Source organism: Arachis hypogaea, chromosome 4 (assembly GCF_003086295.3).
Source record: "Arachis hypogaea cultivar Tifrunner chromosome 4, arahy.Tifrunner.gnm2.J5K5, whole genome shotgun sequence".
Taxonomy (NCBI): domain Eukaryota; kingdom Viridiplantae; phylum Streptophyta; class Magnoliopsida; order Fabales; family Fabaceae; genus Arachis; species Arachis hypogaea.
The window spans coordinates 112,754,399-112,765,831 of NC_092039.1; the positions used below are offsets into that span (position 1 = coordinate 112,754,399).

At 26.4% G+C, this 11,433-nt stretch overlaps 1 long non-coding RNA gene across 1 annotated transcript; it reads right to left on the reverse strand.

Moving 5' to 3' along the window:
• Positions 1–7,014: 7,014 nt before the first annotated feature.
• LOC112794402 (uncharacterized) lies at positions 7,015–9,342 on the reverse strand. Its single transcript, XR_011880805.1, has 3 exons — positions 9,175–9,342; positions 8,253–8,369; positions 7,015–7,323 (listed from the first exon to the last, which is right to left on the reverse strand). It is a non-coding gene; the product is annotated as an uncharacterized lncRNA (long non-coding RNA).
• Positions 9,343–11,433: the final 2,091 nt, after the last annotated feature.

Here is an 11,433-nt window from a genome sequence, read left to right on the forward strand (position 1 = left end):
TATTTTAACAACACGTCAAATTTTTTTCCTTCCGCGTTTTTTTTTTTGGACATCCCTTTTGGGTCGTTAACACCTCCTCAATCTTAATTGTATGGTGTACGGATATATTGGGCTTACACTTATCCTTTTTTAATTTAATATTACTCTACGATCTGTTGAATTGGACTTAATTTTAGCCCAGATTTTAACCGTCTGCTCGCATCATTCTCATTTTCCGTTCTTGTTGACATTATGCTATCAATAACCAGCAGGAGAAGAAGAGTTGTGGAAAGTCAATATTGTTTGAAGTCGGGGGAAAAAATATTAGCACAAAATATGCAGCAATCTTTTTTCTCCTAGCATAAAACAGCCATCAAATGAGACTATAATTTTGTACAATCAATCATAATGAGACTATAATTTTGTATTTTTTTTTGAATGTCAAAATAGATTTCTTATCTTGGGACATTTTACTCCCATGATACGTGTATGATTAATAAGAATTAATATTTTAAATTTAGGCATTTATTTTAAAAAATATGAATCTCTCTCTCTCTCTCTCTCTATATATATATATATATATATATATATATATATATATATATATATATATATATATATATATATTTGCACCTAACCTCTATAATAAAATAGAACAATTATATTAATCATTACATTAATATAAAATATAATATTTGACTATTTTTTAATTTAATTTAAATACAAACATTTTCAAATATAGATCGATGCATTTCATTACAACTCTTTTTTAAAAAACTCTTGAGCCTCGCGCTCAAACACTATGAAAGAGACCACATCAGTCTCGTCAAAACTTAAGGTGTATTTTGCACCTATATAAATGTATATGTAGATTAAAGAAATTCAATAATGCGTCGAATCAGTAAATATATCTCGAGGTGGTATTTGATGGATGTGGTGCATTATAAATTATTGTGGCAAAAAATAATCGTATTGTAATAAAATTAGACGGAAAAAAATTTTGAATAACAACAAATATCAAATTATTAAAAGAATAATCATGGAATAACTACATAAAAAAATATACAAAATTATAACTTGTACTTTAACAGATCAATTTCGATAAAAAAATAAAAAATACATTCTTATTCTATGAAATAGTCAAGAAAGAATAACAAATTAAGAAAAACGCTTTAATTCTGAAACTTAAACTCATGAACCACACAAAAAAAAACACTATATATAATCATTAGTAGCATGAAATTAATTATAGAAATTAATTATTGAATTATTGATTTCAATATCAATTTACCATTATTAACGTTAGTATTATATTTATGGAAATTAGAATTATAAATTTATGTTTAATCTTTTATTATTGATATTAATATCAATTTTCCACTATCAACGTTAGTATCGTATATATTTATGGCAATTAGAATTATTATTAAGATATTAATATCAATTTATCACTATTAATGGATATATTATATTTATGACAATTAGAACTATAAATTTATGTTTAATTTTTTTATATATATCGATATCAATTTTCCACTAATTATGTTTGATTTAAAATTATATTGTAATAGTTGAAAATTAGAATTAGTAATAATTAATATAATTAGAATGATTAAAAATATTAAGAGTTAAAATTAATATAATTATACATTAAATATTGATTTTTATATAATTATAAAAAATAAATTTTTTTAAATTAAATTGAGAAGAGAGAGATATTGCACTAGAATACGCCACGTCAATCTTGTTGGTGCCACTGTGCCAGAATGCTATTTGTTGTAAAATATTATAATGATAATGATTATGAAACAAAATGGATCAATTTAATAGTTAGCTCACTAATCCAATTAAAAAATGTTATGAATTTAAATTTTGTCTTATGTATACAACAATTTATCCGCCAATGACAAATCTTTAAATAGAACTTCGATCTGCGATAAATTAATCATTGACCTATCGAGTTGAGAGATACCATAAAAAAAATTATTATAAATTATATATATTTATATAATCATCCTCCATACAATATCTAAAAAAATACATTATTAGAATAAATAATAAAGATAATAAGATTTTTAAGTTTTAAATACGATGATAATATATTGAAAATTTTTTTTTTACAATATACTATATGACTAAGCTAATTTTAGTAACAAAATTTAATTAAATTAGTTTAATAATTTATTAGGATAATAAAACTAAGATGAAGAAGGAGGAGATACATAAAAAAAAAAAAAGAAGACTAAGTTAAATTTAGTTAAAAAATAATTTGTTTATCCAGTATTTTTATATTTCTTAATTAATATCTTTAACGTATGCTTGTGGTTGGAAAAAGGAAAATAAATATAAGTGATGGTAAACCACGGACGATTTTTGAAGATGATATAAAAGTATCTTTCACACTTTGATAATGATAAAAATCTTTTTAAAATATTAAAAAATATGATAAAAATAAGAAAAAATATTAATTTTTTCAATTGGGTTACACATTCATATAATTTTTTATTTAAATTTATCCAAGCTGGCCCAACACCAAAAAAATTCAATCCTATTAAATGAGCGTATATTCACGCGCTCAAATCCTGGAAACATTTAACATTCATTCATGCTTTCATTATGAAACAACATTCCTTTTTCAATCTCGAAATCATCACTGAAAATGTTGATTTGGTTGATTATTGTTTGAGTTTGAATGAGTTTATGTTGAATTATTGTTATTGCTTGTGATTTGTTGGTTTGGCTATGAGGAACAGCTCAGCTGTGATTGTTTTAATGGTTTTGCGACTGTTTGATGTGGTATTTTGAGGAAATTGATTAGATTTAGCAGTTGAAAGATTAAATTAAGAGTTGAAAAAAATCGGTAACTGAAAGACTCAAAAACGAATTAAAATACAAGTAATATTTTAAAAGGGAAGGGCTAAGGATTTCGGCTTTGGGTATAAGAGGAAGATTAATATTAAAACTTTATTTTTAAAGAGTAACATTGTATTTATATATAAAAATCGAGGTACAATTTGTAATTATATAAATTTTTGGGTATTTTGGATATTTTATAAAAATGCAGGGTTATTTTTAAAAGTATGAAAATAAGTGATGGTTCAAATATAATTTTATAAAATATTAAGATTAAAAATAGAATATTAAAAAGTTCGTAATTTAAAAAGTAATTAATAAAAATTTAAAAATAAGATTTTATAAACAGAGTTTTAAAAAAAGATATATATATTATTTATTTATTATTTAAAATATCTTATTTAAATTATTGTTATTATCTTTTTATTAAGAATATTATCTAGTAAAACTATTATTAATATTATTATAAGTTAGAGAAGAGCAAACAGAATAATTTTAAAAGTTTTAGAGAATGCAGACTTATTTAAAGTACTTTATAATTCTTTTTCATAAGACATTTACGGAGAGACGAGAGAATAATGCGAAGATAAATTTTATTATGAAATGATAGGAAAGAAAAGAAGAAGAAAGAAAAGGAAAGGAAAGAAAAATATTAAAGAACCTCTGCCACAAAAGAGCAGAGAGCAAATATTAAAAGAATCTAAAGAACCTCTGCCACAGAAGAGCAGAGAGCAAATATTAAAAGGAGGTAATGACCAAATCAGTACTCGAAAGATTCAAACGCTGACATTTTGGTACCTCACTATTGTTATTTGACAAAATGGCCCGTAAAAGATTTTAAAATTTGATAAGCGTACTCACGAGTTCATCGGAGCACATTTTCGGCAAGCACAGTGCTGACATGGCCACTGCATTTTGATGACTTGTCAAATCACCCCCAAAGTTCCCTCCCCAACGCACACTTCCTCCCGTTCCCTCTCCCTCCCTGTCGCAGCCCCCATCCCCAACGCACACTTCTCCCCCATCGCAGTCCCTGCCGCATCACAAGCCCCTCCCCAACGTACACTTTTCCTTCCTCTCTCAACACCACCATTCACAGCAACAACAACTTTAACATCAACAGCAACAACAACCTCCACCACTCTCTCTCTCCCCAATGCACACTACCCCTCCCTCCTTCAACCCCACCACTCGCAATAACAATAGCCTTAATATCAACAGCAACAATAATCTCCACTACTTTCCCTTTCCCACGCACACTTCCCTCTCCCTCCCTCAACACCACCATTCACAGCAACAACAACCTCAACATCAACAGAGTTGCCCCAAATCATGAATTGTCCCAAATTTTTAGGTTAAATTATCATTCAAAAAGGTTAATCACAATAAAACTCAGAGAAAACAAACAAATTCATATACAATAATCAAAATAAAATAAAATTTAATACAGACACCACCAAAGAAAAAATAGAAGAACACCACACACAGAGGGGACACGACACGATGGTTCCAAAACGGAACCCTGACAGAGGTGGCATGGCAATGGCTGGGGGCTAGCAGCAAGCACATACAAATAGTGAAGGCGACAGCAGTGAAGGCGAAGGAGAGAGAGAGAGTTGAGAGTGTGAGACACTGTGTTGGGAAGGAGATTAGAATTCAAAGGGGTAAGGGAAGGGGATTAGGGTTCAGAAAGGGGAATTTCGGACTGAGGAGGGGGGAAGTGCGTTGGAGATGGGGGATTAAGATTAGGGAGGGGGAGGGAAGGATTAGGGTTGGGGAGGGGGGAGAATGCATTCAGGAAGGGGAAGGGGGAGTGCGTTGGGGAGGGGAAAGGAGAAGGAGAAGAATTAGGGTGGGAAAGGGTATTTGCCATGTCATCAAAACGCAGTGGCCATGTCAGCACTGTGCTTGCCGGAAATGTGCTCCGGTGAACTCGTGGGTACGCTTGTCAAATTTTAAAATCTTTTAAGGATCATTTTGTCAATAACAATAGTGAGGTACCAAAATGTCAGCGTTTGAATCTTTCGGGTACTGATTTGGTCATTACCTCTATTAAAAGAATCTAACAAATCTCTGCCACAGGAGAGCAGAGAACATAAGAGAAATGAATGTATTAATTAAAGGAATCTCTACCACAGGAGAGCAGAACATAGAAAAAAAAGAATGTATTAACTAAAGGGGTATCTGCCACAGGAGAGCATAGGGCAAAGATAAAACTTTAAAAGACTGTCTGGCACAAGAGAGTAGAGTCAACCTTGTTTGGACTCTAGCACCAAATGTATAGTGGGGACACCCACACACTGAAAACTGTTTTTCAGATGTAAACACATTGAAAGTCACACTGTATGCGACCTAGCTGTAAGACTTATAAGCACACAATATGCATCTGGAAAGTCATATCTGAAACTGGTGCCTGAGTAATGTCAGGAGCGGGTAGGCAACCGACACATCAGCTCATGGCCTGCGATAGGACTAGACATGCATCATCCTTGTTTGCGCATATTTGTTTGTGATTGTGTTTTTTATGATTATGTGTGCTTGTGATTGAATTCTATGTTCTGTAATTGTTGAGTTAGATTGTGCTTTGTTTACTGTTGTTATTTACTAAGAACATAATAAAACAAACTTAACTAACTACCCCGACCTTACTAAGAACTCCCCAGTTCTTACCCCCTATCATCTCCACCCCATTTCAACTACAGGTGCGAAGGTTTAGTGCGAAGTTACAGGAGCATAGAAGATTATTTTCACAAGTTGAGTTGTTAGAATTTATTTTCCCTTTGTCGTTTATTATTTTGATTTTTAGAGGGTTAAAACTTGTAATTGAGGCTCTTTGAAATAAGTCTATGTATTAAAGTTATGTGGATATATATACTTTTGTGATTAAGTGGTTTAAAATAAAGTCTCCTTTCGTTTTCCTAATAAGAGTTTCTGTTTGTATTCACGAAAGCTCAATATTAAATAACTATAATATGAAATTGAAGGTTTAGAGTTAAGTGACGCCTGGGATTTTAGTACGATCATGAGGTGCTAAAAGTTAGGGTGTTGCACTATGCATAATGAACCGAACACGTTATTAAGGTGAATCAACTGTATAGTAGTAAATGAACAGAACATTATCCATTATATAAAATCAAATTCAACACAGCTTTCTACATAATGAACCGAAGACATTATTAAGTTGAATCAACAGTATAGTACTAAATAAACAGAACATTATCCATTATATAAAATCAAATTCAAAACACTTGTGTCTACAATTTAGAGATTATCAATTTAATTCAATTCAGAACACCTACGTACATTCAATTCAATTCAATTTAGCAATTGCATTCCATTCAATTTGATTGAAAAAATAATCCAAACCTCTTCTGCTTGATTCGTTTCAGAAGAATAATCCTAATCGCTCTCGTTCAACTGATTTGAAGTTGAATCGTTCATTATTTTGATAAAATATTGAAATCTGAAAATGAAGAAGATAAATCTACAAATCGAAGAAGAAAACGAAGAAGAATAGAAAAAAGAAGCACGAGCAGCAAAGAAGAACAACAAACAGAAGAGAAGAAGAAGAAGAAGGACGAGCAGCAGAAATTGCAGATCCGAAAATTACAATACAAATCGTTAACGTTGAAGAAGAAGTTTACGTTAATAGGAAGGAGAGGGGAGCACGTGTGTATTTTACGTAACTTAGAGGAGGGGGGAGGCACGTTAACAAAAAAGTGTTTGGATAACTTAGTTAAATTTTTTATATAGACGTGGAGTATTATTGTAATTTTTTTGAGTGACAATGACTTTATATCTGATAAACTACTTATGTACTTTATCCAAAAATTTGTAAAAATATTTAAATAATTAATTAAAAATACATAAAATAATATAAAAAAATTAAACTTTTTTCTTTATTTTTTTGGCCATTAACAAAAAATGAAAAAAAAAACATAAAATCACTAAAGTTTACAGATGAAAATATCTTTTTTTCTAAGTATGTTAGTAAAAAATCACATAAAAATTTAATATCTAAAATTTTTGAAAAATATATGTTTAATATTAAATATTTTTTGGGAATATTTTTATTGTTATTAAAAATAAAAATGATTTTTGTTATTATATTTAAAATTAGAGACGATTTTAGTAGTTTATCCTGGATAAGCGAAAGAATAAATTAAAAAATTAAATCATATATATCATTAAAGACTGACTTCATTTTCTTTTATTTTCCATCAATACAATTTTTATTCTATTCCTCCTCTTTCAATATTTTATTTAAAAAAGCAACACACAAAACCATATATATAAAATGTTCATAAATTATTATTCTGGTAATAGTAACTATGCTAGGAGGAGGTCCCTTGCAAATTGCAATAAGAAGCATAGCAGAATTTCCTGTCGCAACATATTTTGCAATCTATTGGCCTGGAGCCCCCAGCAGCTTAACTCGTCCTATTCCACCAGAACCTTCTACTTCATTACCATTTGATTTGGATATTTTTTCTGCAAATTAATTAAATACGAAATGAACTTTTTAGTTCTTAAAAATTATTAAGGTACTAATATTTAGCAAGTAAACAATATACATAATAACCACCCCTAAAAGAAAATATTTTTAGTGACAATTTATTTTATTTTTAGCAATAATAATAATAATTGCGGTTTTTTATTTAAATAAAAAATAATTATTTACCAATTTAAATATAGATACAAAAATATACCATTTTGTATATTTAGTTATATTTTGCAGTCAAGAAAAACGAAAATATATAGAAGACTGTATTTTTGTACCCAAATTACAAAAACGAGATAAACTTATCAATTATTTTTGTTTACCTAAGCTGCAAAAATAAAAAAGATTTTTTTTATGTATTTTAGGACTCTATGCCTGCGAAAAACAAGTTGCTTTTAGATTTTGGCATTTCATTACGTCTTCTCATCATTAATATGTATAAACTATAGAATAATAACATCTTTTTCACTCAAAGCATCTCAAGGTGACTGTCCCAATTTTTTTTTTTTGGTAATTTGTTTGTTTATATCATAAGTTAAATATAAAAGTTTTCAATTGATTTGAGCTAAACCCGAATGGAAAGAATAATTTTGATTGTTAAAAATTACTTTTTCTTTTTACAGGATTATTGGAATATCAGATTGATAGGACATTGCATATAGAAAAAGTTTTTGCTTTTTTTTTTAATTTTATTCATTAAATTATTAGTTCAACAGATAGGTATTATAAAAATAATTAATAATATTATCTCGTTTCTGTAGTTTAGGTGTGCAAAAATATAGTCTTTCATTTTGTTTTTTTTTAATTTAACTATAAAATTAAAATACAACTAATTACATAAAATGGTCTTTTTTTTGTATCTTATTTAAATTGGTAAATAATTAAAATCTTGATTAAAATCTTAGAAGTTTAACAGTACCTGTAGATGATAGTTTCTGGCAACATATACAGGCCCACCCCCAGGCCGAACAGCACAGTTTGACGCACGCTTCCTTTTCAATCTTATATAACGATCCATCATTTCTTTCCCATTTTTCTACATATATATTATACACAATTAATAAACATTTTTAACTAGCGTACATTTTTTAAGAGGAGTTGAGGGACAAAAGAAAATTTAATTTAGCTGAATAATTTATTAGCAGCAAGGGTATTGGTGGTTTGGCTTTCCTTTAATTTATTCGGAAAAAATATATATAATGGTCACAACTCACAAAAAGTAAATAAACTAAAATAAATATATCACACTTTACTCTTTTAATTTTTTTTAATAATTAAGGAGAATGGATCTTCTCAATTGTTTAAAAAAATTGAGGGAATAAAATGTGATCTATAACCTTTTAATGCTCTTTCTCATATTTTTTTTTAATTCCACTTATAAAAACGAATGATAAAAGATCATACTTTATTCTCTCAATTATTAAAAAAAATTGAAAAGATCTATTTTTTAGATCATATTTTACCTTCTCAATTTTTTTTAACAGTGGAAAGAATTCATTTTCTATAAACCATAATGCTATTGCTTAATAAAGGACTAAAAGTCTGTCACTAAAATTATTTTTAGTGAATATTGCATGAAACTTTGTGAAAAAATAACCATATATATTAGAAATAAAGAGGGAGGAGGACATGACATCAGTGCATGACTTTAGACTGAACTTATATATACAATTTTAATTAATTCTTCATAAATGATAATTCTTCAATATTTATATTATATCATAACCAATAGTGAATGAATGTGATTTTTATGATTAGAACAACCATTAATTTAATATAATAATTCAAAGTTTGTAAGCATATATACTAATAATATTGAAAGCAAAGGTCACACTAATCACCTGCTTTAGAGTTAGAAGAAATTTCAGGATAATTTCTAGTAGCAGCAACTTTTGAAGGATTGAGAACAACCATAGCTAATAATAAGAGTCCTAAAATGTGTATTGTATTTTTGGCCATTTTTCTTGAGTAAGGAACTAAGATCAGATTCAAAAGTTATCAAGTGAATTGAATTTGATATATATTTTGTACATATATAAAGAGAGACAGAGAAAGAAAATACACGTACCATATATACACATTGAGAGATCGATAATATTAAAGTGATAATATCTAAATTTATTGTATATAATATAACATCTATAATTATAGAATAATTATCTAAATCAGTCTTTAAGAATTTTAAAAGTGGACATTTTAGTTATAAAAAAAATTAATACACAGATTAATTCCTAAAATTTTATTCCGGTAAACAAAAATCAATCTCCAGTGCATTTTCTAACAGAATAATTACGCAAATCGGTTTCTAAAGAATTAAAAAATGGACATTTTAGTTCTAAAAAAAAATTAATATACAGATCAATCTCTAACATTTTTTCCGTCAGACATAACAGTCCTCCATCCCAAAAAAATAAAATAATAATAATAATAATAATTATAATAATATAATAATTTATTATTATTATTATTATTATTATTATTATTATTATTATTATTAATTGCACAATAATATTGTAACATAATTTTTTTGTATTTTTTTGACAAAAGTAATAATAAATTTATTCATTAGATTCTTATATGTATTTCTAATATAAAAAGTATATATATATATATATAGTCATTCAATAATAATAATAATAATAATAATAATAATAATAATAATAATAATAATAATAATAATAATATTAAATAAAATTATTAGAGATTATTCTACAAAAAAAATTTAAAGTTGAAATTATTTAATATTTTAGTATTTAATATAATCAAAAGATGTCCTACTTTAAAAAATATGTTTGTATTAAAGAAACATTTTAGTTTAGATTTCAAAGCATCATTATTCATCTTACTTGTTTCTAACAAAAAGAGTGTATTAATATGCTAATATCGTCGTTTACATGTACAGAGCTAAGTTAATAATGATGCTTTGTAATCCAAATTAAAATATTTTTTTAATACAAACATATTTTTTAAAGTAGGACATCTTTTGATTATACTAAATACAAAAATATTAAATAGTTTTAACTTTAAATTTTTTTAGAATAATCTCTAATAATTTTATTGATTATTATTATTATTATTATTATTATTATTATTATTATTATTATTATTATTATTATTGAGTGACTATGTATGTGTGTATATATATACTTTTTATATTTAAAATACATACATAAAAATTTAATAAATAAATTTATCATTATTTTTGTTCAAAAAATACAAAAAAATTATGGTACAATATTATTGTGCAAATAATAATAATAATAATAATAATAATAATAATAATAATAATAATAATAATAATAATAATAATAAAAATTTTATTTTATTTTTTTGGATGGAGGACTGTTATATATGTATGACGAAGAAAAATGTTAAAAATTAATCTGTATATTAATTTTTTTGGGACTAAAATATCTGTTTTTAAATCTTTAAGGATTGATCTAGATAATTATTCTGCCGAAAAATGAACTGAAAACTGATTTTCTGCCGGAAGAAAACCTTAAAAATTAATCTGTATATTAATTTTTTTTTAAAGACTAAAATATCTATTTTTAAAATTCATAAAAATTAATTTAAATAATTACTCATAATTTTATATACTAACATTTATAATTATATATTTATTACATTTAAATTATTTTTTCCTCAAACATTATTGATGAGAGATAATATGAACACAGATTGACTACAACATTTATTGTAGGATAATACACTGATGAAGCATGGTTAATTGCTATTCAGCCATGCTATTTAATAATGGTAAGAGTGTGAAACTGTGAATTGACACGGCATATATCCAGCAAAAATATGGTATATAGCATCACATCAACTTAAAATTATAAGAAAACTACAAAATTTTTACTAACAAAAAAAATTAAACAAAAAATATATAATAATTATTATTATAATATTTTATAAAGTTATAATTAAAATTAAATTTAAAAAATTTTTAATATTAAAAATAATTAATATTTATCTTAACTAATTTAAATTAGATGAACAGTTATCTCACCCGTACCCTTAAATAAATATTAGAAATTTAAATCCCGCTTTGTGTACGTAATAATTTATTGGTTAGCGATAAATTTTTAATAAATAGA